The sequence below is a fragment of the Caretta caretta genome, chromosome 14 (assembly GCF_965140235.1).
Source record: "Caretta caretta isolate rCarCar2 chromosome 14, rCarCar1.hap1, whole genome shotgun sequence".
In the NCBI taxonomy this organism is placed as follows: Eukaryota; Metazoa; Chordata; order Testudines; family Cheloniidae; genus Caretta; species Caretta caretta.
The window spans coordinates 4,908,613-4,935,426 of NC_134219.1; the positions used below are offsets into that span (position 1 = coordinate 4,908,613).

General features: G+C 42.4%; 1 protein-coding gene across 24 annotated transcripts in view; it reads left to right on the top strand.

The window, feature by feature from the left end:
- The window catches only part of LOC125621727 (uncharacterized), a 357,495-nt gene that overhangs the window by 289,298 nt on the left and 41,383 nt on the right, over positions 1-26,814 (top strand). For 9 of the 24 annotated variants that reach the window (XR_012664862.1, XR_012664863.1, XR_012664855.1 and 6 more), the window contains 2 exons: positions 20,910-21,000; positions 25,799-25,894. The gene's annotated coding sequence lies outside the window, so the exon portion shown is untranslated. Of the gene's footprint in view, positions 1-6,831; positions 6,882-20,877; positions 21,001-25,798; positions 25,895-26,814 lie in introns of all 24 variants that reach the window. The other 15 variants (XR_012664851.1, XR_012664854.1, XR_012664833.1 and 12 more) reach the window with 3 other exon arrangements.

Genomic DNA, 26,814 nt, shown 5'->3' on the forward strand with positions numbered 1-26,814 from the left:
ATTAGTACACACCGACTGGCACACAATTAGCTTGTACTTACAGAGGGATGAAGTTTAATCAGCTCCTGGGCAAAACACACTGTGCTGCATAACCATTGTCCAAGGGACTCCTGTGGTTTCAGATGATGGAAAGGGAAAGCAGATCCTGAATGATGCAGACTTTCTTCCAACTGTCCTTTGGTCCAAGAGCTGCCAGAGGGTTTCTGGGTCTAGGACAGTGATTCTCAACCTATTTACAATTGTAGGCCTCATATGCACCTCTCTGTGTGTTATGTGGGCCACATCCACACAACATATATACTACCTATATGGCTCTGGGGATGTCACATGGACCACATCTGTGTGCCAATTGGGCCACAAGCAGCCCCTGGCCACAGGTTGAGAACCACTTGTCTAGGAGGTGGCAGTAGGGAGCCTTATTCAATCTTTTTGGTTCCCCTCATTCTCTGTCGCTCCCCGCATCTTCCCCAACATCTCTTATCTTTTTCTGTCTCTCTTCCAATCACATTCTTGTTATGTACATCCACCTAAATGACCCTATTGGTCCCTTCTGGCTTTAGAATCCAAATCTATCTCCCTCCCTATAGTTAAAGAAGAAGATAAAGAAACAATCGCTCAGTTGAAATCAAGGCACTTCTAAACAGCAGTGCTTTGAGTGTGCACCCCATGTTAGCCTGAATGCAAACAGGACAAAGATTTGTCATCCCAAGATGGATTTTTTCCCCTCTTTTTTAGTAGCACATACACAGATTGTCCTGATCAGCAATGCAGTTTCTCCATGAGTCCGACTCAGTGTATTCCCTTGCCAGAACTTTGCAGCCCTTGCAGATATTTTCATGTTGCCACTGGAAATGTATTACAGACAGCTTTAGATAGGGCATCCAGTCAGTAAGCAAGTATTTCCTTTGCGATACAGAATAGAATGTTAAAGGCTTCCGGGACTGTAATTATACAAACACAATATAGCCCACTTTAGGAACACTGATAAGCTGTGGAGCTGTACTTTGGGTTTACAAAATCTTTTCTCATTTCCACAGTGCATGAGCACTGCATGCCTTCGAGAGCTAACTCTCCTTCCCTGTCAGCCCATCTTCTAGTTGCTGTGGTGGGTCAATGTAACATCATTGTCCCAGCTTTTACTTTCATATTGATTTGTTTCCTATATATTTATTTTACCATTGATTCCCACACCTATGCTAATCCATCAGCACACCTCAGTCCTTTAGTATGCCCTCACTATGTCAGCCCTGTACTCTCACACAGTTTTGCCAGTGCAGTTAAGCTCTGCCCTCTTGTGTAACTCTGTCCTGGTCTACAGCACCCACTGGCCCTAGGAAATCTTTGAGGGGCTTCAGCCATTGGTTCCGAGTGAGTTGGCTTCTGTTCCTACCCAGGCGGGCTGAAGGTCAGGTGACTTGCCCAGGTCACATAGCAAGTGAGTGACTGGAACTGGAAAGAGAATCCAGGACATTCCAGGCTGCTGGTCCTTTGCGCTCTCACCAGTAGATCACACAGCTGCCACTGTGATCGACAAAACAGAGGCCAGCAATGACTAATAGCAATCTCCTATGTAGTGCGTTTCACCTATAGATCTCAAAACGCTATACAAAAAGAAGTCCATACCATTACCCCCCACACACAGATGGGGAAACTGAGGCACAGGGAGGTGAAGTGACTCGCCCAAGGTCCTCCAGCAAACCACCGGCAGAGCTGGGAAGTGCACTCGGGTTTCCTGAGTCTCAGTCCAGTGGCCTGTCCACTAGGCCACACACTACCTCAGTGCTCCCGTGGTGATGGCTGTGCAATGGGATGTCTGTAAAATGCCCCTCTGTCTGTACTGGTGTAACTGATGCGGGTAAGTTTGAAAACACGCACTGTCCCTGTGATAATCAAGGAGAATCTAGACAATGCTGCCTGTCGGGCAGAGGGTCTGGAGAGGTACAGTCATGTCTCAGCAGCATGCAGAAACATTGTACTTTTTTTTTTTTTTGGTGCAGACAGTGTAGAAGCCAAGTACCCTGTAAATCAGCAGTGAAACAGATAGTTCACAGAGAGGAGCAGCTCATGTGTGACCTAGGCAAGCTAGCCTGATTCTGTTCAGCCACTCCACTTCTTGGGAAAGTGAGCCCCTTCCCCCTGCCCATCAATGCCTCTGGCAACTTACCAGCTGGGACAGACATCGGCTGTGAGATCAGCCCATCACGCTGCATCCGTCCGGACTCCCCTCCTGGCAGCACCAGCAGTGTGGGATGACTATGGAATAATCTTGGCATGCATGGACCCTGGTCATCCTGTAGAGAGGCCATAAATCTTCAAGAGTTTCTCAAGAAGCTGGCATTTTATTTGCTGTCCTAGTTTGCCTCCTTGATCCTGCTTTCATGATGCTTGATTTAAAGGGGCAGCTCTAAAACCCAAACTGGGTTCTGTTGACTGGCACAAATAGGAAACTTGAATGGAGAGCTGCAAAAAAGCACATCAGGTACCGAGACAAGCATTTTCAGGTTTCTGAATGGAAAAGATAACTTCCCTGCTTATGCTGAAGTTATTTGCAAATAAATGTGTTCACTGTTCCACCTATAGATCTCGCGTTATCCCTATAGATTTCCTCATTTCTTTTCATCAATAGTCACTCAATTTTTTTTGTCTTATTAGAGCAGCTTTGTTCAAGTGCATTAAAACCTCCTGTTCTGAAATACTGTCTATTCAATAAAATAAATGAAAAAAGATCCCAACTGTCTGGAGGCAAAATCAGTACCAACTGCTTTCTGATAAGGATGTTTCAAGGCACCGGTGGATTGCTTTCAAACTGTAATGAATGCATGAATGCTTTTTAACCCATCCACCCAAAGTATCTGCAACATAATCTTGCATCCTACCAGATGCTGCATACACTGATGTCATGCTTTCATTTTAAATGTAGTTATCAATGCAGTTCACATTCTTAGGGCAATCCAGGCTTCCCTGCACCTTCCCTGAATCTCAGCAAGCCCAGGGGATGTGCAATCCTAACACAATCGGGCTGCTCAGATGGGCAGAAATCCATTACTCAGCAGTATGTGCAGGGAGAAAACATGGCTATTAGTTTTCAACAAATGGACTCTCTCCTTTTCAAAAGCTAAGCAGAAAGGACAGTGAAGTACATTGCTTAACATTTCAGTAGAGAAGGGGGAAGGTTCACTGATCCTGGGTAAAGAGCAGGAGAGTTGAGATGATGAGAAAGATTTCAGATTCATTGCTCTATCTTTGAATTCCAGGAAGGTCCATAGCTGAAAACATGATAAGGTTCCTTGGTTACAAGAACCACATTTAAAAAGATAGATAAAAAAAATAGATAAAGGATGGGTGTGGACCTGGTAACGGAGAGAGGTAAAGTGGCTGGTCCAAGGTCACACAGCAGGTCATAGGTAGAGTTGGGAATTGAACCCAGGTCTCCTGACTCTCACTAGACCAAGCTGCCTCACTTCGGTGCACAGGACATACTGAAGTAGTGTATAAATAGGGCCTTACCAAATTCATGGTCCATTTTGGTCAATGTCACAGTGACAGGGTTTTAAAAATCGTAAATTCCATGATTTCAGCTATTTAAATCTGGAATTTCACAGTGTTGTAATTGTAGGGGGTCCTGACCCAAAAAAGAGTTGGGGGGGGGCACAAGGGGGAGGTTGCCCTTACTTCTGCACTGCTGCTGGCAAGGGCGCTGCCTCAGAGCTGGGCAGCTGGAGAGCAGCGGCTGCTGGCCGGGAGCCCGGCTCGGAAGGCAGAGCCACCCCCAGCAGCAGCACAGAAGTACGGGTGTCATGGTGTGGTGTTGCCGCCCTTAGTTTTGTGCTGCTGCTGGCAGGGCGCTGCCTTTGGAGCTGGGTGTCCGGCCAGCAGCCGCTGCTCTCCGGCCGCCCAGCTCTGAAGGCAGTTCAAAAGTAAGGGTGGCAATACCATGACCCCCCCCCCTAAAATAACCTTGTGACCCCGCTGTAACTCCCTTTTGGGACAGAACCCCCAATTTGAGAAACGTTGGTCTCCCACATGAAATCTGTATAGTATAGGATAAAAGCACACAAAAGATCAGATTTTACAATGGAAGACAAGATTTCATGGTCCGTACCGCGTTTTTCATGACCGTGAATTTGGTAGGGCCTTGTGTATAGACATATTGGCAGGGCAATTACTGCACAGACAAATGGAATAGGAAGAGCTCACTTATTTTATTTAGGGAAGAAATGTTAGAAGACCATTACCAATGTCCAGGCTAATTCACTATATTGTGGGATCTTTTTTTGAAAAACAAAAAACCCTCTGCCTGTTGCACTTTGTTAAAGATGAATCCAGTTACTCTGAAGGAGAACACAAACTTGTTACTAGATTTTCTTTTCTTTTAGTAATGATATAGATACATCCAGGGAAATATTTCAGAAAGGGACTATTAAGTAATAAATGGAAATTACAGAGTGTAGTGCCTTACATCCTGAACTGCAAAAACTTGGTTCCAAGAACATTTCTCTTTCATCGATCTCCCAAACCACCTGCAGTTTATAATATGCTTTCTATTTCCTTTCAAAGTTTTGTTTAACACAAGTGCTTACAAGTACACATATACATGCAACTCAGGAGGCTTCTTGGTCTCATAGACTTCATAGACTTCAGTACTTTGGCTGAAAGGCACTCTAAAGAGATCTAAAGTTTGAGTTCTGATCTGGCATTTGGACTGGATTTTGTTTATGAGTCTATGAAGAATAAATCCACAGCTCCTTCTTCCAATACATCTATCCCAGTTTCAAGTAAACATTGTGGTCAATAATGTATAGGCTATCTTCTGTAAATCATGATATCAAAGGGTTGTCACGAGAAAAATACACTCACAAATCCTGAGATGATAAATACTTAAAGGAACCTAGCATGCTCTGAGAATCTGCATTCAGATACAGAGGCAAACCGTTTCATTGATTCATAGAGGTTAAGGCCAGAAGGGCCAGTTAGATCATTTAGTCTGACCTCCTGTGTATGACAGACAACGACATTTCACCCAGTTACACTTGTACTGATCCCAATAACTTGTGTTTGACTAAAGCCTATCTTCCATAAAGGCATCAAGTCTTTGACTGAACACATCGAGAGATGGAGACTCCACCATTTCTCTTGGTAGTTTGCTCCAAAGATTAATCACTCTCACTGTTAAATAAATTGTGCCTTGTTTCCGATTTAAGTGTGTCTGGCTTCAGCTTCTGGCCATTGGTTCTGGGTTTGTCTTTCTCTCAATCTTCTTTTTGATAAGATACACAGAGTGAGCTCTAAAAGTCTCTCATTGTAAGGCATTTTGTTTAGCCCTTGAATCATTTATATAGTGTTGATCTCACCAATGCTGTATACACAGGTAAAATTACCTCCTTATTACTATTCACTATTCCCATTTATAATCCAAGGATTGCATTAGTCCTTTTAGTCACAGCATCACACGGGGAGTTCATGTCCAGTTATTTGTCCACTATGATCCCTAAATCCTTTTTAGAGTCATTCCTTTCCAGGATACAGTCCCCCATTCTGTAGATATTCTGTATCGCCTTTTCCATTATTTTGCTTGCTATTGATGTCAGGTAACCACCCTATAGTTACCTGGGTCATCTGTTTGTCCTTTTTGAGTATTGGCACAACATTAGCACTCTTCCAGTCTTCTGAAATTTACTCTGTATTTATTAAAAATTAACCACAGTATCCCAGAGGTCTCCTCAGCCAGCTCTTTTGGGACTCTTGGAGGCAGATTATCTGGGTCTGCTGATTTAAAAATGTTTACTCCTATTACAAGTTGTTTAACATCCTCTTTGGTTACTAATAGACTGGAAAGTAACTCATCATCCTCATGTGATACATACACTTCATCCTGCTTCTTTCCAAATGCAGAACAGAAATATTTATTGAAAACCTCTCAGTGATTATTAACAATTTTACCATCTCCATCTAGTAATGGGCCTATACCATTGCTAGAATTTCTTTTCTTCCCAATATGCTTAAAAAACAATAGCACACCTAGGCAAGTCACAGCAGTAGTTTCCTCGTCATCCATATCTGCTACAAGGCATAGAACCAAAACTAAATGGAAGGACCCCCGCTCCTTGCCTAAAATCCCTCCCAAGCTCCCCTGTTTGCCACTTCTGCTTGTCTACTCAGGTGTTCGGCTGGTATTATAACCCCTTGGAAAGCATCTTGATGTAAGCTTATTCCCCTTGGAAAGCCTAGACTGATATTTACCTTCAAGGATGTTAAACATATCTGCCCACAGTATTGATGTCTTTAGTTAAGGGATAATATTTGGTTCAAACCATCCACATCTATCCTTCTGAGTTTCTAGCTGTATCGGCTCTTTCACTAGACTTGACCAAAAATACAACTTTATTTTGATTACAGAGCTTTCCTGCCCTTTGGGGAGAGGGAGAGAAATCATACTGTACATCTATTGTTTCTGACAGTTCATTTACACAAATGAAACAAGCCATTCATCACCAGAAATCCATCAAATGGAAGCTGTCTTCAGCTTTGGGGTGCATAAAAATATGCAATATTTCAGCATTATGGATTTACATCGAACAGCGTATCCAATACAATAAGGATTTGCCTTAGATCCCAGGGTAATATATTCATGGCACTGCTGTTTTTTTTGCCTCTGTACCAACCTTTTTGCAACTTCAATTCTAACCTGCTTTATTTAGGCCTCTTAAAAATCACACAGTCTCCCTCTTATCTGAACCAGTGGCACGTTATCATTCTGTTTACAAATATAATAAAGCCAACTCTTTTCTATTTTCTAAACAGAATTTCATTTAGATACCATCTTTGTTCCAGGCTGTATTAAACATTAAGACTAGGATGAAGACAGCTGCAAATGAAAACAGGTATGGGCCAAATTTTGCTCTCTGATGCATGCATTTGATTCAGATGGGGGATATATATATATATGATCATTTTCAATACTGGGAGATGAAAAGTCTGTTAGACCCGGAGTCCATCTGTGAGAGAATTTAAAGAGATGAAATATATTTGGTGTGTTTCTCTGTATTGTGTTATGCCACATCGAACATAATGAAAATTCTCTACATTCATGTGGTTGAATTTCATCCAAGACAAAATTTCTCCATTTCCCCCAGCAATTATTTTAATGGTGGAATCACATCACAGCTGAACAGCGGGAGGAAAGGATGGAGAGAAACAGAGAATTCAGAGAGATACAATCTGTCATGTTTACCTATGCCTATTCTTCCAAGAGATATTATTAGGGTTCTCAAGGTTGAATTACACAGCTTGGCGACTCCATTATGAGCTAAGGATGTGATTCACCTGCTCGGGTTCACATACTCGCATGAGTTTGATAAATGGCCGTGGTAGCACAAATGGCTAAGCTATGGCAAGTACATGCCCATTGGTTTCAGGTGGGTTCGGAGCCTCTGCCAATGATACCGTGGCTACACTGCTATTTATACTCTCACTAGATCTCATTAAGCAAGTGTAAGTATGTGTACATAAGTAGGGGAATCACATCACACACTGTAATATGGACATAGCTTGAGATACCATGACAAGGAGCATTTAAATAAACAAACAAACAAGTTATCTATCTATCCATCCATCTATCCATCCATCATTAAAAAATCTCTTTCAGGGAATACTCTTGTAACCCACTGCTCGGAGTATGTTATATATCTCCTTTCAGTGGCTAGCGTCCACAGAAGTCTGTTACAGCTGTCAACTAAAGAAGTTGCTCCTTTCTCACAAGAGATAAAGAATCATGCTTTTAGCACTGGAGATCCTTGGTTCAGTTCAACTGATGACCTGTAATGGTGGTCACTACACACTGCTTTACTTTAGCATGAAAAAGGCACCACTCAAGAGATCTGTGAGGTATGACAAATAGACATCTGGTGGGAGCTGATCTGCTACAGTTTCAAAGATTGTGTTTCAGGCCAGAAAACCATCTTCCTTCACTGGGTTTTAGAGGACATGGGAAGGTTCTTCCTTCTTCTCAAGCACAGCTGGTTGGAAAAATTCAATGAAAAACAAATGTTGATGAAACATAGAACTGAAAATGTTTCTCTCTGTGTATAGAGGGATGGATTTGTTGGCCTTGTTTTCTAATTGCTTCTACTTCAAAGATATCCAAATCCAGACAACACTACACAACAACAATTTTCTTTTCCCGGCAAGACAGCAACCCACGTACCATTATGGGTTGAGCTTCCCAGATGGCAAGACTGGGTGGGGTGCTATAAAGGTCTTGTTATTTTTACGCACAGCCAGTTGGAACCAGATAGAATGAAGCAGAGCTCCATCAGACTCCATGGCTCTGAACACCAGAACCTTCAGCTTGGTGATTTAGAAGAAAAATGCTAAAACCCACAACCACCACCAAACTTTCACTTGCATGTTCCTTCTGGGCTGCTCTGCAAAGCCACTGCCCCCTTCTCACTTACATCTCTTCTGAAGACCCTCTTCTTCTTCTCCAACATCTATGCCATGTATTTATTAGAACTGGTTGAAAAACAGGGGGAAATGTGACCAACTTTTTTTTTAAATTGTTTTTTCAAATTTTTTGCCAAAAGTTCTGTTAAAATTTCTAAATTTGAAAAGTTCTGGCCAGCTCTAGGCATTTATCTCATCACTAAGCTCCTTATCTGTATGGAGGGAGGGAATGCTGAATTTTGAGAAGAAGGGGGATAAAAACCTGGAAATTGGAATTCAGGAAAAGATGGAAGGGTCAAACTGTGGAAGGGAAGGTGGTAAAGAGGGAAGTTTGGGGTGTTTAATTAAAAATAAGCAACTGTGTAACAAATCAGATATTTGCCTATATTGTGCTGATCTCTTTGGGCTATATTCTGCCATTGTTGGACTAGTACCTTAACTCTCAAGTAGTCCCACTGAAATCAGTCAGTCAATGAGTCTACTCATGCAGAAAGTTATTACTCAATTAAGTCCCTCAAAATTTGTCCTCTGGGAAGGGCATATGTTAGTAGGATCCTTTGGGACTCATGCACATAGTCAGTCAATTCTTTTGAAGACTGAGTTTTGCTCAGTTTTTCGACATGGGAGAAAATGTCAGCTCTGGCCGTCTCACATTAGACCAACTACGTCCTCTCAACAATCAGCCACACACACAGAAGCAACATGGAGCTGGCTTCAGGTTCCAGAAACAACATCAGAGAGAGGGGCACTTCGGCACTAGACAGCAAGACGGGCGTCCCAGAAGGACGCAAATAATCACTGTTGTTCTTGTGTTGCCTCCAACTCCTTCAAAACGCTAGCCATTAAGGGGAAGGGGAGAGGAAGAGAGAAACTACCTCACAAATCACTCCAATGAGGCCCCAGGGTGAAAATGGAGTCTGCTTACAATTGCTAATGAGGTGCCAAGCAATTTGTTTCTTCTCCTACTGTATGTTTTATTTCTGGAGGAGATAAGTTCTGACTGGAGACTATTTTGTCTGATTGAGTTTAGTAGGGATTGTGAGCCTTAGGTTCCATACTCTTGACCTATGACCATTTTGGGTCTTTTAAAGGGATAGTCTGTTCAGTCTAAAAAGAGAGCACGGAGGGTTGCAGGCAATGGTGTCCTACTCAACAGGACTTGAGAGCTTATCCAGGTGAATTTGTATGTGGGGTTAGCAAAGGAACCCAGGTTAGTGAGTGTCCTGGAAATTAAGGGATGGTAATTAAGATAACTACGTTGAGACTCATCTCAGAGTTCTTGGAGCACCGTGCTCTGAGACTAGAGTGAGCTTCAAGTCATAGCAGGTTGTCTCAATTCAGCTTGGAAGAAAAAAACACCAGCTTCTGTTTACAGGCTGATCCTCAAACTGCTTGGAACCCTCCGTCCTCTTTGGGTAGGTCGGGTGCTTATCCAAAGAGTACAAACCTGAGAGGTCTGCAGAACCAGAGTATACATCTTGTGAGATCAGGCTGTCTTGTGAGATTACTGACACTTCTCGCTGGCCCTGGAAAAGCATACAAGAGCACCTCTTCTTACTGTATTTTGGCATTCCTGCTTCCTCCACAGTCAGAACCAAGGGCTATTGGCCTGATTCAAACCCTGCTGAAGTCAATAGGAGTCCAACCATTGACTTGAGTGGCTTTTGGATCAGGGATGAGGTGATATCTCTGTAGAGCACAGATATGGGAGCCTATCAATATATTTTATTGACAAAAGCAGTATTTTATTGGTGTCAGCACCACAGAACCACACACTCAATTCAGATTCATGCCAACCAAGTTCTAATTCAGACCTTCTGTTGTTAGTGATGGCGCTTTGTGCATAATGGGTAGGGTGACCAGATAGCAACTGTGAAAAAACGGGACGGGGTGGGGGTCAATAGGCGACTATATAAGAATAAGTCCCCCAAAATGGGACTGTCCCTATAAAAATGGGACATTTGCTCACCCTAATAATGGAGACTGAGTGACAGGAGAGATATTACGACACTGGGATGAGACTGCAGGGCTGATGAATGGATGCTGCCATTAAGCAGGGACCACGTTGATCCAACCAGAAAAGGAGGACTTGTGGCACCTTAGAGACTAACCAATTTATCTGAGCATAAAGTTTTCGTGAGCTACAGCTCACTTCATCGGATGCATACTGTGGAAAGTACAGAAGATCTTTTTATTCACACAAACCATGAAAAAATGGGTGTTTACCACTACAAAAGGTTTTCTCCCCCCCCCCCCCACCACCACTCTCCTGCTGGTAATAGCTTATGTAAAGTGATCCAACCAGACACTATGGGTTTGATTTTCTTTTCATTTACACTGGTATAAATTCAGTAGTTTCCTCGTGTTCGCCGAGAGAGAATCAGGCCCAATCCTTCTTCATTTGTGTTTTTTCCTCAATGCACCTGCCGCTTAAACTCCAGCTTCTCCTGCTGTCCCGACCTCTACTTTGCACAATGTATTGTCCTATTTATATTCACACAAACCATCCCCTGGTTCCAAAGATTCTGCTTTGTCCATAGCTTTTCACAGTAAGCTGTTTGGTGCAGAGACTTTTGGGTTTGTTTTTACAACGCTTAGCACACCAGGGTCCCAGTCTGGAGCTCCTAGCAGTACCACAATCCGAATAAGCAGTCATCTTTTCCACATTGTTGGCAGTTAGAAACTGCTGCTTTTCTGAGATTCCCCTCAGAATTTCTCCTTGAGGGAAGCAAAGTCTAGTAATATAAGAACAGGGCTGAGTTCAGTGAACTTTCACTATCTAATCTCACCTTTCCCAGTGATACCTTCTGAGATCTCTGGCTAATCACAGCTGCTTTGCTTCTGTGCCCTCTCCCTGCTGCAATCTGTGGTGAGGTTTAATTAATGTTTACAAAGTGCTTTAAGTTCCTGACTGGAGAGAAGTGCAAAGTATTCTAATTAAAGAAGATTCTCTGCACAATCTCATTGATACCTACAGGTGGGACAGGAACTTGAGATATCTCCACTCTTCCTCATTAAGGTACTGACATCAGTTGAGAGCTTCTGATTCTCTCTGTCCACCAGGATCTTCAAGGATATAGACCCTGGAGAAACTAAATGCCTTGCCTACTAGCTGACTACAGCTTTACATTTTGGCAGGTTTACAGGGTACGGAAAGGTTTCAGAGTAGCAGCCGTGTTAGTCTGTATTCGCAAAAAGAAAAGGAGGACTTGTGGCACCTTAGAGACTAACCAATTTATTTGAGCATAAGCTTTCGTGAGCTACAGCTCACTTCATCGGATGCATTCAATGAATTCAAGTGCCACAAGTCCTCCTTTTCTTTTTGCAGGGTACGGAAAGTACTGCAGTTCTGCTGTATAGTCAGTAAAAGAAAAACAAGAACCCCAATAGAGTCCATAAAACATCTTTCTGCAGTGTTCACAATCACTTGTCTGGGTAACAGGATAAAAAAGAACAAGTGGTAGCAACTAAGGTAGCCACCAGGTTTCCTTCCTTAGTGTTCCATTGCATGGCTACTTTACTGTAAAGAGAACATATTGTACTGTGTATGTGTTAGCCTTCTGAATGGGTCACACTGTGATCTCTGCCTTGTGGTTTGGATTCCTTGTTTCTATTGGATTTTATTCAGAGTAGTTCAGTTTGTTTGTCATTATCATTTTTATTTTTATTATGGTAGTGCCTAAAATAAGCCAACTGAGATCGGGATCCCATTGTATTAGGTACTTTATGGAACATAATAAGAGACAGTCCCTGCCCTGAAGATCTCACAAGGTTCTTGGAAAATGAATAGTGCTATACCAAGTATTATTAATGAATTGCTTAGCTCCAGTCTGGAGATTTATTAGGGCATGTTGCTACCTTGGAATGCTATAATTTTATTAAGATTCCCAGAGGCCTGCAGCCATATGGCACCAACAAACTAAAAGTATGAATAATACATGTGTGTGTTTGTGTGATGGTTCTATAATCTGAAAGATGCTGATGTGTGCTACTACAGATCATTAGCTCCCCAACAGCCACTCAGTGGTCTAGATATACCTTGAGTATAATAGTAATGGGAAACCATCTAGATAGTAAGAATTTAGTTCAGACAGTTACCCTTCAGATGCTCATCCAAATATTATTGGAACTAATTACATTTCGTATTCCTCAGATGTTCTTGTGAGATGATACCTGTCTCACTTCCAACCAAATCCAGAATGGTGCAGAGGTGCAAGAAAATGAAAAATACTTAGAAATAAAAATTGTGTGAACATTTGCCAGTGTGTAAAAATAAAAGGTTCTGTTCAGTTTTGTTTACTGGTTTCAGGGAGGATTCAAAATTATTCTCATTTTTTGTGAGTCAGGCTTCCTATTCTCTGGTTGTGGTGCTTTGGCTGAATGAGAAAAACAACCAAAGGAATAATGGAAGGATTTTCTATTAAGTGGATGAGCTGGAATCATTTAGTACTCTATGAAGTTCTGCATCAGTGATCAGAGAATCCAATCCAAAACCTCTTGGAGTCAACAGAAGCACTCCCTTTGACCTGATTGGGCCTTGGACCACATTCTGAGAGAGGAATGGTCATAGGATTGGTTTTCCTGGTGATGGCATATATGGGGCAAAAGCCATTTCTTTTTCTCCTTTGCAAATCACATTTATTGTGATATGGGAACATCTGACAAAAAATCCTTGGGGCCTATAATTGAGGACAGTGCAAATGTTCCTCGACTGCATTGGCTTACTGAACCACATGGACTATGAAATTTGCATGCTGCAATTCCAAACATCATAAATACTTAATAGCACATTCCAATGCCATCCACTTCCCCAGGATACAGGAGGTTTAGTTTCAAAATGATCCTTGTTATATTCAATCCTCCATTCTGCTTTTAAACTCACACAGATCCAGCATCAGCTGGCACAGTCATTAGGAGAAAGACGTTTATTAGGGACTCATTGACATGATGCAGGAGTTGGGAGCTCATTGGCATAGTGCAAAGCACTCTTGCCTAGAGGATTGATCTATCATCTCTGGAGGTTTTAACCTTAAGTTACACCTGTTGTGAGGGAACAGTGGTCCTCATTTCTGGCCCAATTTATGCACAACCCTCGAACCCCTCCAGCACAATTGGCTATCTCGGATCAAGAGAGGCCCAAGCGTTGGATAACAGGCGTAGGCTGAGATGCCTTCCTAGAGCTCTGTGCAAGCTTAGTACTGAAGTGGGCAGGAGATGTTTCCATTTGAAGCTGAAATGCCCTGGAGGGAGGGAGCCAGAAGCAGAACAGCAAGAGAAAATTATGTCTACACACTGCCAAAGGTGATGTGTAGGAAAATGTGCACGGTGTGAGGTGCTATCCGGCCTTCTCTTTGATTCACAAGCACCCAGTTCACTCACAACATTTTCAAAAAGGAAACATATTTAAACCAAGTCTGTCCCCCTGCCACCTTGTGAGAGATGAAATGGAGGAAAGGGGTAGTAAGTGACATATTTTGGTTCCAAGATAGTAATATTAGAGAAAATAGATTAGATAGAATCAGGATCCAAACTTGCTAGCTTTGGATCATATCTATCTACTCATTCAAACTACCTTGAAGGTCTGGGATGCTAAAGTCCAGGGATTTTGTTCAACCCCCATATAGAGAGATGGGCTAGCCCTAAAGTTTGGATTCAGATTCACACGTCCCTACAGTTCAGTGGTAATTCGATCCAAAGCCTTTGCTTTCACTCATGTTGATACAGGTAAGGATCCAGAGGGCTAACAGAGCTGCGCTGGTGTATGAGAAAGTAGATTTTGACCAAAGCCAAAATCTAATAGGATGTGATAGCTCACAGTGATTGCGACCAATTTACAGAATCATTACCAAGCCATCTTGCCACTTTCAACGGCAAACGCCAGCAAGAACATGAAATGGGATCTCATGCGCTCTTTCTGTGTGTGTGCAGACTGGTTTGGATCTTGAGCGACAGGAAGAGTGAGGAGGGGGAGCGGTGGGAGTGATGGGAATTAAAATGCCAGCTCTTTGCCATGCAGCACTCTGGGAAGGTTAAAAAAAAAAAGATTTAAGAAGTGACACTCTTGAAAGCGAGCCAAAGCCAAACCATCAAAATGGGACACTGTCTCTTTAAGTGCAAAGCTGCACAAGCGAAGGGAAATTAATTAAGTATGGGACGCTGTTATGGCGCCATGGAAAGAATACACAATCTGGGACCTGCATGCCAAATCTGAAATGAAAAGGAAGGTGATCTGTCATTTTCTGCTGTTTTTTTAAGACAGAATATATATTTTTGAAAGTTGACTAAGCAATTACCCAAATTAAAGAAACTGGAAAAGCAAACAGTGGTAAAAATGCTTTAATTTTTTTTCAGGGGTGGGGGAGATGGTAAATTAGTTGAAAAAATGGCCTTTTATTATCTTGACGCAAAGGGAAAAAAAACAACACACAACAAGCTTTAACTCTTTAATGACCAGCTCCTGAACGAAAAGACCTCTCCTGCCCTGCAGAATCAGAGGCGATTCCGAACTGGTTTCGTCCTCTTTTTCGTGGAGGTGATGTGAAAACGTGGACAGCCTGACCGCTCAGCACTAAACACTGGGACCACTTTCAATGCACCTCCCTCCTGCCCTGCTACCTTGATCTCCCTTTGCACTTGCCAAGCCTCAGCATGAAGCTGAGATACAAAAAGGGCCAGATCCCATTACACCTAGTAGGTGAGGGTCTCGAAGGACTCTGCTGAAGGCAGCGTTGTGACTCACGATTTATGCTGGCGTATCAGAGCATGATTTGGCTCTTGCCTACCAAACACATGGTAGGTCTGCCAGTTGGCAACTCTGCGCAGCACCCTGATACACGTCCAGCGCTCCGAGCCAATCTGGGCGGTGAGAGAGAGAGTGCCGCATGAATGTATGCAGACAAGGGAAGGGACTTGCTGGGCTGGTGGTGGCGGAGGGAATGGGGGGAGGAGGAAGGGAGGGTATGCGTTCATGTTTTAAAAGAAACGGAACGCGGAAAGCAAGACACCCACAGTATATAGAGAATTGTTATGAGAAGCCCTGTTTCACACCTTTCATGGTTTATAGGCCTTCTGCTCCACCGCCTGTGATTTCTGGAGCAGTCCTGTGGTGCAGCGTGTTGGCTTTTGGAGCCCGTTCCAGCTGAGAAAAGCTTAGCATGACTTCCCAGCCAGCTCTGCTGTTAAGCCAACTGGCAACACTTCCACCTGCAGGCCACCGAGAGTCCAGCTAGAGGCCCAGGTGAAGTGGGAAACGCTGGTCTCTTCCCACCACCCACCCTGTCCAGAGTGAGGGGAGCTGTGAAATGGGTCTGGCCTGCTGAGCAGCTGGCTGGCACATGTGCGGTCAGCTCTCTAACGTGTCTGTGATACTTTTCTTCCTCAGCTTTAATGGCCATTGACATAATTAAGAACCAGAGTTTGGTAGAGTTTTGGTTCCCCAACTCCTGTTCGCCACTGACCCTCCCAGGTAATCCCTCAGCAAATATGGAGTGCAGCATGTTTTGGAACCTAACCACTTCGCACACTCAGCATCGCTCCTGAAAGAAAAAGAAAGAGAAACAGGGTCTTTTCTTTGTGTTTGATCAAGAATCGAGGGCTCCCAAGAAGGAATGAACAGGGGGTTTGAGGGACGGGGCAGTGAAAAGAGAAGAAAGATTTCAAGGCTCTGATAGTATCTTTTCTAAATGGATCATTCCTACTTCATTACCTCACCCTGCTCTGCAGCTGAGATTCAAGGAGAAGCCCCCCTCTCACGTCCCGTGCTGTTCTGCTTTACACTTCAGGGTTGCCCTGCAGCATTACAAGAGTTTGTCTTCCATGTCCCCTCTGCTTGGATCCCTACCTGAGACCTGTGGGGTGTCATTACCAGCTTCCTCTGCTTTCCTCTCTCTCTCTCGCTCTCTCTCTCTCTCTCTGCTCCTCAGCTGTGACCCATCCTGCAGTACAGGAGACTTGGGTTCTAGTCTGGGCTCAGCCACTGGGTCTTGGGGAAGTCACTTCCCCTCTATACCCCAATTTCCCCATCTGTAAAAGGCGGGGTAATGATACTGACCTCCTCCACAAAGCACATTCAGACCTACTGATAAAAAGTGGTATATAATAGCTCGTTATTATTATTGTAGGAGCTGCCGGCATTCCTATACCCTAGGGTGACCAGACAGCAAGTGTGAAAAATCGGGACGGGGGTGGGGGGTAATAGGTGCCTATAAAAGAAAAAGCCCCCAAAATCGGGACTGTCCCTATAAAATCGGGACATCTGGTGACCCTAGTCTACCTTTGTGTGCCAGTCCCTGGCTCACAGACTTTGGAGTGTTATAGAAGCTTCTCCAAGGCTCTGCTCTTCAGCTCCAACTCAAAGCACACAAGCCCTTTGCACTCTTGCCCTGAAACTAAGCCCTAAGAGGATGTTGTACAGGACAGAATATCAGACCACAAGACGAGTAGAGAAACACCATTTCCTTTCTATTTCATTATTTATTGAATCAGTGCCTTAAATGGCCTCATTCTCAGGGCAAAGTGCAGCCGTTCCCTCGGTAGTTATTCATCTGGTGGAAAACCATATCCCGTCTCCATTCAGCGGAAGAGTATATGCCGCTGAGTTAAAACAAAGGAGAGAATCTCAGCACTTCGTCAACTAACACTTGCTAACTTTCCTTTCCTCTTGAGGGTTCACATTCTACTGCTCTCTCCTTGAGAATGAGACACCCCCCCATAATAGGGCTGATTTATCTTTTCCAGGAGCACCAGGAGTTTGGAGGGCAGTGAATGGAGGATGATATCCTCCTTAAGAAGAAGAAAAACAGGACACTGGGGGAGAGAGAGAGACTGTTACAGAGATTGTATGAGGGACCTGTTCCTAATACCCCCTCAGTTCCCAGAATGCCTTCTGTCTTACCACACAGACCATCCTTGCACGGCTGACACTCCAAATGATAACAGACCAACTAGCTTGGGATTAATGTCAGGTTCTCTGCTCCTCAAGTGTGAGCCGGTTTCTGCTTGCTGCAGCTCTTTCTTTGGACAACAGGAATTGTGTTGGCATTGATGTTTGGAAGGAGAGTTCAGGGTTTCTGAAGCAAGAGGCCACTGCTACAGGAGAAGGACTCTCATCAGCAGGCGGCAGGATGTTGAAGCCCAGGAGAGAGGCTCTTCTAGCTTTTGACCTTGCCTTTCAGAAGAACACTTCCTTCAGGAACAGACCAGAGAGACACAAGGGTAACGTAACAGAGGGCAAGACAGTCTCTAGCAACTGAATGAACAGCCATTAACACCATGGATGTGAATGGTGGTTTACAAAGAAGTAAATCTCACCATCTGCCAAGCCAGTCTTATCTGAACAGCAGCAATCTCTGCTATTTATGCTGTCCTTGGGTTGTCCTGCTAGCTTATACCAGTTGCCAGAACACATCAGTCTGGTCTGCCATGTCTGTTTAGCTGAGATACCTAGATGGTCCCCAATATCATAGCGTGTAAGCACCTCGCAATCTTAGCATATTTATTCTCACAACCCCAGTGAGGTGGGGAAGTACTGTTATCACCATTTTCCAGAGAAGCGAAGGGATTTGCCCAAGGTCACCCAGGAATTCTGTACTAGAGCAAGGAACTGAACCAAGCTCTCCCAGGCTAGTGCCATACCCACTGGGCTAGCCTTTCACCTGCAGTTCTAGTCCTGGGCCTTTTCTGTGCAGAGACTGCTCATCATGTTGGATGCTGTTAGTCCTGCAAAGTGTATAAATGTCCAGCGGAGGTATGTGTGAGGCCCACTAAATGTTTCTTTTGGGGTTGAGCCAAACCAATTTTCTCTTTCTAATTTCTGGCAAATTGAAAAGTTGAAAAACCAAACTGTTTTAGGTTTGTTTTAGGTGGAACAAAATGTTTCATTTTGACAGAATCAAATAGTTTTGTTTCAATTTCAACTATTTTTTTTAAAAATGCTATTGATTTTTTTTTAGAAATAAGGAACATCTGAAATGAAAAGTTGGTTTGAACCGAAAAATCGATATTTATGGATTTAACTTTTCTGTTTTGTTTTCACTGAAACAATTCTACCGAACTGATGTGGAATGAGCAAAAAGTCTTGTGGTCACTGAATCTGCATGTTTCACCAAAAATAAAGTTTCTACTGAAACACTTCATCCAGGTCTACTCTGAGCATGGGCGGCGGGTATCAAAGGCCAGGGCAGGCTAAATCTCCCCTGACTTGAGTTGGAACATGGGCGGGGCCACAGCCTGTGGCCCGCCCTCCTTCCCCATCTACCCTGAAGCTGGTGGGGTCTCACACAGATCCAGCCGGTGGCCTGGAGCTCAGGCCTGTCAGCAGCCAGGGGTGGCGCTGGGGCCGGCAGCTTGGCCTGGTGCTGTGGTGGGGACTGGTGCTGGGGGGAGGGGGACAGCCTATGTGGCTGGAGCTGGTGGGCCGGGGCTCCTCTGGCTGCAGGGTGTGTGTATGTGTGTGTATGTTTTGGGGCTCCTCCGGCCACAGGGGAGCAGGGCCAGCAGGCTAGCCTCCCAGAAGGGGGGTTCACCCACCGCCTGTGACCCTGAGCCAGTTAATTCTTTGCCTTTCTGCGAAGACGGCCAACAAGGATGGATTTTGTGCTGTGGGCAAACTTGTTTGCTGGAGAGCATCATTCTATTGAATGTCCAATACAAAACCACATGGCAATACTATCCATCAGTCATTACTGTCCAGGCAGTGGATAGGGCACTAGCCCAAGAGTCAAGAGGCCTCATTTCTATCCATTGACCTGTTATGTGACCTTGGACAACTCACTTCTTTGTGCCTCTATTTCCCCTTGAACTCTCTCTCCATCTTGTCCATTTAGACTGCCCTCTTCAGGGTCAGGGAGTGCCTTACTTACTATGTGTTTGTATAGTGCCTAGCACAATGGTGCCCTGATCTCGGCTGGAGCATCTAATGTGACAGAAATAATAATAAGCTAGGGAAGGGTGAAAATCTCCATACCTCGTTCCCAATCACCTGAACTACCAAGAGTCCCTGTACAAATTTAGTTACTTTAAGTACTCTCACACCATTTGCATAGCCTTCTCCCCTCTCCCTGCATTTGTTTTTATCTGTGAAGCATCCTTCAAAGAAAGGCTTCAAAGGCATAAATTGGGGCCTGCTCATGCAAGAGAGAAAAATTCATCACTGTAATAGTCAGGCATTAGTTTGAAAATACTCATAATTGCTGCTGCAGATAAATGCTGTCCTGGTTTTTTGTTTTTCATGGATGGGTGGACAGCTGCTTCTACAGATTAATTTTAATCTCAAGGCTGGGACATGTGTTTTAGTATTTACATTTAGTTTTGTCTGGCTGGTAGTTTTCAGAGCCGGGTTCTGCCATTTCTAAATGCACTTTACTCATTGGCTCTTCAGCTTCATTGATGAATTTGTTCACGCTTAGGCCATTTAAGATTGCTCAGAGCTTTTAAATGACTTATCCCACGCCTCTAAAATAAGAGAATTAGAAATAGGAATGGGCAAATGGTTCCAAACAGGACTTCAGGTGGTGAAATGATTTGCAGCCTGGTCTTGTATGTACCTGAACTTTTAGGTTTTTACTGTATTTTTTCTTTCTATGGTGCCTGCCACTCCCAGTCTCTATACATATCCCTGATCTTCCTATCAGCCCAGTCCCTGAAGCAGAAATATTAAAATTAGATTGCTTAGAAATCTGCTTAGAAATATTGAGATTAGAGCTGGTTGAAAAATGGAAAAAAATGTGACATTCAAAATATATTTTCCATTTTTATTTATTTAACATTTGGACCACAATAATTGTTGACATTTTGAAAATTTGATTCCAGCTCTGTAGCTGGTCAAAAATGGGAGGGGGGAATTTCATAAAGCATTGGTCTCCATTTTAATCATCCAAATTCAAAATGTTGATAATAGTTATCAACATTTTAAAAAATGTCAACCAATTCTAATTAAATACTAGGAGAGAAGATCCTTTGAACGCTGGAGAGCTGTTGAACAGATGAGCAGAGCAAAGCCTACCTAGCTTTAAAAAACACTTTCCCTACTGAAACAAGGATCAAGCCCCCCTTACCTTTTCCCCCTACCATTCCCAAGACTGCATAAAGAATTTTAACTGCACTGTACTGTAATGAGCTGTGCCCAAACTACTGGTTTCTGGACCACTGTTTATTTTATTTCTTTATTGTAATGAAACTCAGATGGCCGTTGTTTACACTAGCGCAGCCCAGCGAGAGCGTGCTGGAATCGGTCTAATTAACTGCAAGTGGGTTTCAGAATTAGTGCAGAGGAAAGAACAAATTTTTAGTAACGACTTTAAATTGAAGCCCTCATTTATTTTCATTAGGGCCAGACAAAAGCAATATAATGTTTCCCAGCCCTTTCCACGCAAGGCCTTCGAATTAGCCCAGTGGGGCTGCATTCTGCTTACTTCAGGTCTTTCTTCCTCCCTCCAGGCTTATGGGAGGACACTGCTTCTTTTTTCCAGGATAACAAAAGGGAAATGCAGCCAGATTCAGCCATGATCTTGGGATCAGAGAACAGAAGTAGAGCTGGACAATCTGGACCATGCAAATGAAGTAAGTATTAACTTTTACTGCTTTAACAAGCTGCTTTAATGCTTGGTCCATCACACAACATGTCTGGTGCCTTCTATCATCTCCCTTGTATGAAAGGAGTAAGGTCTGTTTGTTAAAGCAAATGACCAGGAACTACAAGACTAAGTTGTATTTTCAAATCACCGGTGGATTGCTCCAGAGCCTGGTGAAATCAATGGATACATGTCCTTTGACTTTGGATCAAGCCCTGAATAACTTTGGGTAAATCATTTAAGCTGTCTAATCTCTATAGGCCACGAATTCGGTCTTCTTGTATGTTTGTGCAGCACCTACTACAATGGGGCTCTGAACTTGATTGTGTACCACAGTAACAATTCGGTGCCTCAGTTTCCCCAAATGTAGCTACTATCCCAGTTTTACAGACCTAACCACCAGGAATACTATGAGGCTAACTTATTATTGTTTCTAAGGCAACCTGAGAGCTTTAGAAGGAAAGTGAAAAGTAACCATTGTCATTATTATTAGAAATTAAAAGTGACTTCTCCCCCCCTTTTCTTGTATAGTTTGCAGCCTCTACATAATTTTGCTGTGGCGTTTGCTCAAAACAAAGGCTCCAAATAATGTTTTACTCAAAGCAAGCAAGCAGTCAATCAGTGCCAGTATGTTAGGAGCAACCATATAACAATAAATGTACCGGTTTGGGCATGTGGGCAAAGACATTGCCTGGTAACATTTCCTTTTCAAGTCTGCAAAGAGTGTTATAAGCAACAGTGAGTTTTGAAGAGAAACTGATTTTAACAGTTGAAAAATACATTTACAGTCCCCCTTTGTAATAAAACATTTGTGCATGGCCTCAACCATGTACCATATAAACCTTTAATAGGGATAAACCAGTAGGTTAGCCTCTGTGGTCCATTCAGGACCTGTCTCTCTGCTAAGAAAGCTAGGCTGGAAGTTTTGGGGCAGTCTGTGATCTGGTCACCTGTCCACTGGGAGCTGAAGTGAAAAGCCACCACATCCGTGTTACCAACACCATACATTCAAAAATCACAAGACTGTAACCAACTCTAGGTGCTTCATATTTGCTTCTGGGCAAATCCCCTTAGTGGTTATGTTTTAAAGCTTTTCTCTGGAACAATGAGGGTTAGAAACTATCTTTCAAAAAAGCACTGAAAAATGAAAGCTGAAGACCTTACATGCTCACGTGCTTCTGGAAACTGGGGGTTGAAGAATTCCACAAAATATTGCAAGACTCAGGATGAAATCCCAAGAGTTTAAAACACTGCCAAATGAGGGCCCTTATCCTGCAGCCTGTTGCTCCTCCTGCTGACGTCATACGTTCATGTTTCAGACAAACCACAAAGAGCAACATCGTCAGTCACTGTCAGCCTGGATTGAATTTGAAAAAAGGAATCAAGAGGAGAAAGGCTTTGTATCCCATTTTCAGTTAGTTCCCTGTGCTGCGAGATAACCATTTGGGAATTTTTAAAAAGTGCTGATTTGTCACTAGTTATGTACATTGTACACATCTGGTTTGTGCTGCTACAGTTTAGCATCAGCTTCCCAGCTAATACCAATGCAATATATTGTCTGTCACATGTCACAGAAATATGGGATATCCGCAAATAGTTTGGGCGCTTGTATTTCAGGGTCACTATATTTTAAATATTACAACATTGTAGACTAACGCTTTCAGCTATCTTATTAAAATGCAACCCCGGTCAATTCAAAACCACAATTTATAAAAGCTCAAGTTATTTAATAATGAATAGATCTATTTGTATTTCTCCCCATATGAGCTTACGCCCACTCCCAGACAAGTCAATGGGAAAACTCCCCAGTTATGTATCAAAGAGTTGCATAGAAATATGGCATAAAATACATAATACCTAGAGTACATCTCAACTGTTCAAACCTCCAGAAAAGGCATTAATAAGAAAGGATCTTTCTCCAAAAGGTATTTCCTCTTTTCTCCAATGTGGCAACATTATGAATTCTCGTCTTTTCAATGTTTATATTTCTTTATTAATTTTTTTTTAAAAAAACCCATCTTTTTAGATACTGAAACATCCTTCCTCGTTAACTAATGTTTTAAAAAATGTATTAGCGAACATGTTTGTTAAAACTACTTCGAGTTAAAACAGGCTCAGATTAAGCAGCAATATATATTATTTGCAACAGATCTGTTTTCCAAAAGAGTTCCTCTATGTTGGATGCAGTGTTGCCAACTGTCAGTAAATTTACGAACAGCTTGTAAATTTAAGTGCTTTCCAGAGAGGCATTGGTATGTGTGTAAAATACCCATTTTGTTCCTAAAACATGGCAAGAATTTTTTTCTGTGCTTAAAAAATAAGGAAAAAAAAACCCTTATAAATAATATCACTGAAGTGATGATGTATTGGTTTCTATGAAGAAGAAAATAAACTAACTTATTTGGTTCTCTTCCTTGTCTTCCGTTGCTAGAAAGATAGTTACAGCTTGATGCAAAGTACTTTCAAGGCAATGACTCTCCCTAGTGCTTATGACAGGTTTCAGAGTAGCAGCCGTGTTAGTCTGGATCCGTAAAAAAAGAAAAGGAGGACTTGTGGCACCTTAGAGACTAAACAATTTATTTGAGCATAAGCTTCCGTGAGCTACAGCTCACTTCATCGGATGCATGATTTATGCTCAAATAAATTTGTTAGTCTCTAAGGTGCCACAAGTCCTCCTTTTCATAGTGCTTATGGGTTACATAATTCCTCCCAGGCAGATAAACTAAACTACAGACACTTCATCTTCTGCCATTATAGAAATAAGCAAAATTTGATAACATTGCAAGAGTTAATAAGAGGAAGATACTAATTCTCTGTGGTTCATTGTTCAACAACAACAAATCCAGATCTGAAATCTAAACTTATATCAAGAGTGGAGACTTCAGAGGGGAAATATTCTTTTAAAATGTCAAATGTATTTCTTGAAAAGGTGCAAGCTTTATTTATCTCCAGGGAATCATATGGAAGCAGAGAGAAGGTACACACAAAAGGGAAGTTACAAGCCTGGAGCCCTGTATCCCAGGGTAGATCTGAAGCAATTGTTCAGTGTGCTTTTCAACAGAGATATTTGCAAAACATATCTCTACTCTGCCCCATTAAAATTCAGACATAAAGATTGCTTGCTTTTAGCCAGCGCTCCCCCAAAGAAACAGATAAAAGGCTTGCTTCAGCTATCACAAAGGCTAAAATCAAGAGAAAGTAACTCCCTCTCCCTCCAGATTGCTAACCTCTGTTGTCTCACTTCCTGAAGGCTTATATATCCCAAACTTCAGGGCATCAGCTGCCTGTGGCCAATAAGGTTAATCTGTTTTCCTCTGGAAACCACCTGAAAATTCATTTGCTGTTAATAAAGTGTGGGTGTGATCAGCTGTTTTGAGCAAGGGTTTTAAACCAATCCATGCCAGAGTCCTTTATCCCAGCACAACACAATCATTTCTTCACCTAAAAGAAATGTCTCCTCTCTACTCCACGTTGCCGATCTTTCAGTAGCCCTGTAGATCACTGCTCTGTTGACTATCCTGCACTCATTTAGTGTACAGAATTCCCATTCACACCCAGCTACTACTGAGATATGGAACTACCACTGAAGGTGCGAGATAGATTAACCTAGATAATTTAAATAGATAGGCCATTGAAGTTTCAGGTATGGTATAAGTAAAGAATATTGACTGAGATTTTGCTGTACAAGCTGAATAGCAACCAGAATATAACAGACATAATTCTCTCAAACTGATGGCCTAATATTTGCATCAACACTTCAGTGCTATGTAATTGATAAACAAACAACTTCCTAAAAGAAAAGGAGTACTTGTGGCACCTTAGAGACTAAGAAATTTATTTGAGCATAAGCTTTCATGAGCTACAGCTCACTTCATCGGATGCCACAAGTACTCCTTTTCTTTTTGCGAATACAGACTAACACAGCTGCTACTCTGAAACAACTTCCTATTATCTTAACAAGGAAATATTATTACAGTCCTCCAGTTCCTACATGTTGCATATCCTCCATGGAGAAAGGATAGTTTAGTGGTTAAGGAGCTGGATCGGGTCTCAGGAGATTGATGTTCAGTTCTTAGTTCTGCTACTGACTTTGTGCTTGATCTTGGTCAAGTTGCTTACTCTCTCAATTCCCTGTTATGTACAGGGCCTGTCTCAAAGATGGCCTGGTCTCAAGTAGGGTCTGGAAATGCTACTGTAATGTAAATAATAACAGGCACACTTTGCACATGGTATTTAATTGCCTAAGTGCCAATTTGAGCATGTAGGATGTAGATACCCTCTTTAGGTGCCCATGTTTTAAAATTGGGCTCTCCACCTGATGTTCTGAACAATTTCTTTCTGCTTCAGAGCTCCCTGTATGACATAAAAATGATCTCTGAGAGAAAAAACATTGCATGATCTTCTCTAGAGGTGTCTCCATAGTGGCAAAAGAATGGCAGGTGAAGGTTTTTCGATAGGATGGTACAACAGAAGGAATGACCACCTGGACATTTATTTTAAAAAAAAGAGTCACAGCGTGTTTTATTACCCAAAAAGGCACAGGGGAAAGGAATGGACTTCTCTCTCCAAACAGGTGTGTAAGAAAAGTTCTAATCAGACACTGAGAGGAAGACAACCCCTCCCCGCCACAATCTTTGAGAGTTTTAAGAATGATCCTGGTCATGATTTTACATATTTGATGTTCCCCTTCCCCATGCTTAAAATTTCACTGGGAGAACAGTAAACTGATTAATACTTATTTCTTTGGCTGTATTCACTTTCTTGCATATTTATTCCCGCATTTACAGAGGCTACTGCTGCTGAAACCTCAGTGAGTATGGAGCCTGGCGAGACTTGCTACTTGCAGCAGAGAGCAGTTATGAAAACGTGTGTGAAACCTTTGAGTGAGTGAGAGTTCTTCAAATCTTAGGCTGTGATTTTCCAAGGAGCCTAAGGAACTTAGGCATGTCCAACTCCCTCTGAATGCCAATGAGATTTGGGCACCCAAATCCCTTTGAAAATTCCATTATTAATGATTATCCTTATTTCTGAGTTTTACAATAAACTCTCTAGAGCTAGAAGTTTGCAAGCCCAGCTGTAGGTGTGTATATGTACCTTATTAATAGGGCAGATCTGAATGAGTGTGTGTGTGTGTGTGTGTATGTCACACATACAAACACTATCTATCTATCTATCTGTGGATATATATATCTCATTCTCAGTCCTTCAGTTTCCCTTCTTCAAGAAATCCAACAAGATCTCTCTACATGAAATGTCTCCTTTAGAAAAAAAACATGGGCAGCTCTGTGAAAAGAAAACATGGTAATAGTGCATGAATCCTTCCCAAAGTGCCAGAATAAGAGTAAGCTATCATGACTGCAGATTAAAACAAAATGTGATGCCACGGACAGTGTCCGCTCAGGAGAGGCCCATGATTATAATAGTATCCAACACCACTTGGTAGAAACAAGAACTGGAACACGGTCAACAGATAGCAGATTGTAAGCTCTTCAGGGATGATCTTTTTGTTACGTGTATGTGTGATGGGGGCATCTGGATGCTAGTAAAATAAAATAATAATAATAAATAAGTAATAATAACAACTAATTAATAATAAGAAAGACCTGTAATGCTTGGATGCAAGACAGTTGACTGGGAGTTTGATTTTTAAAATAAAATAATAACAATAACAATTAATAATAATGAATATCTACCTCTTCTATAGCACTTTTCATCAGTAGATCTCAAAGCACTTTACAAAGGAGGTCAGGATCATTATCTTCATTTTACAGATGGGGAAACTGAGGCATAAGGAAGGGAAGTG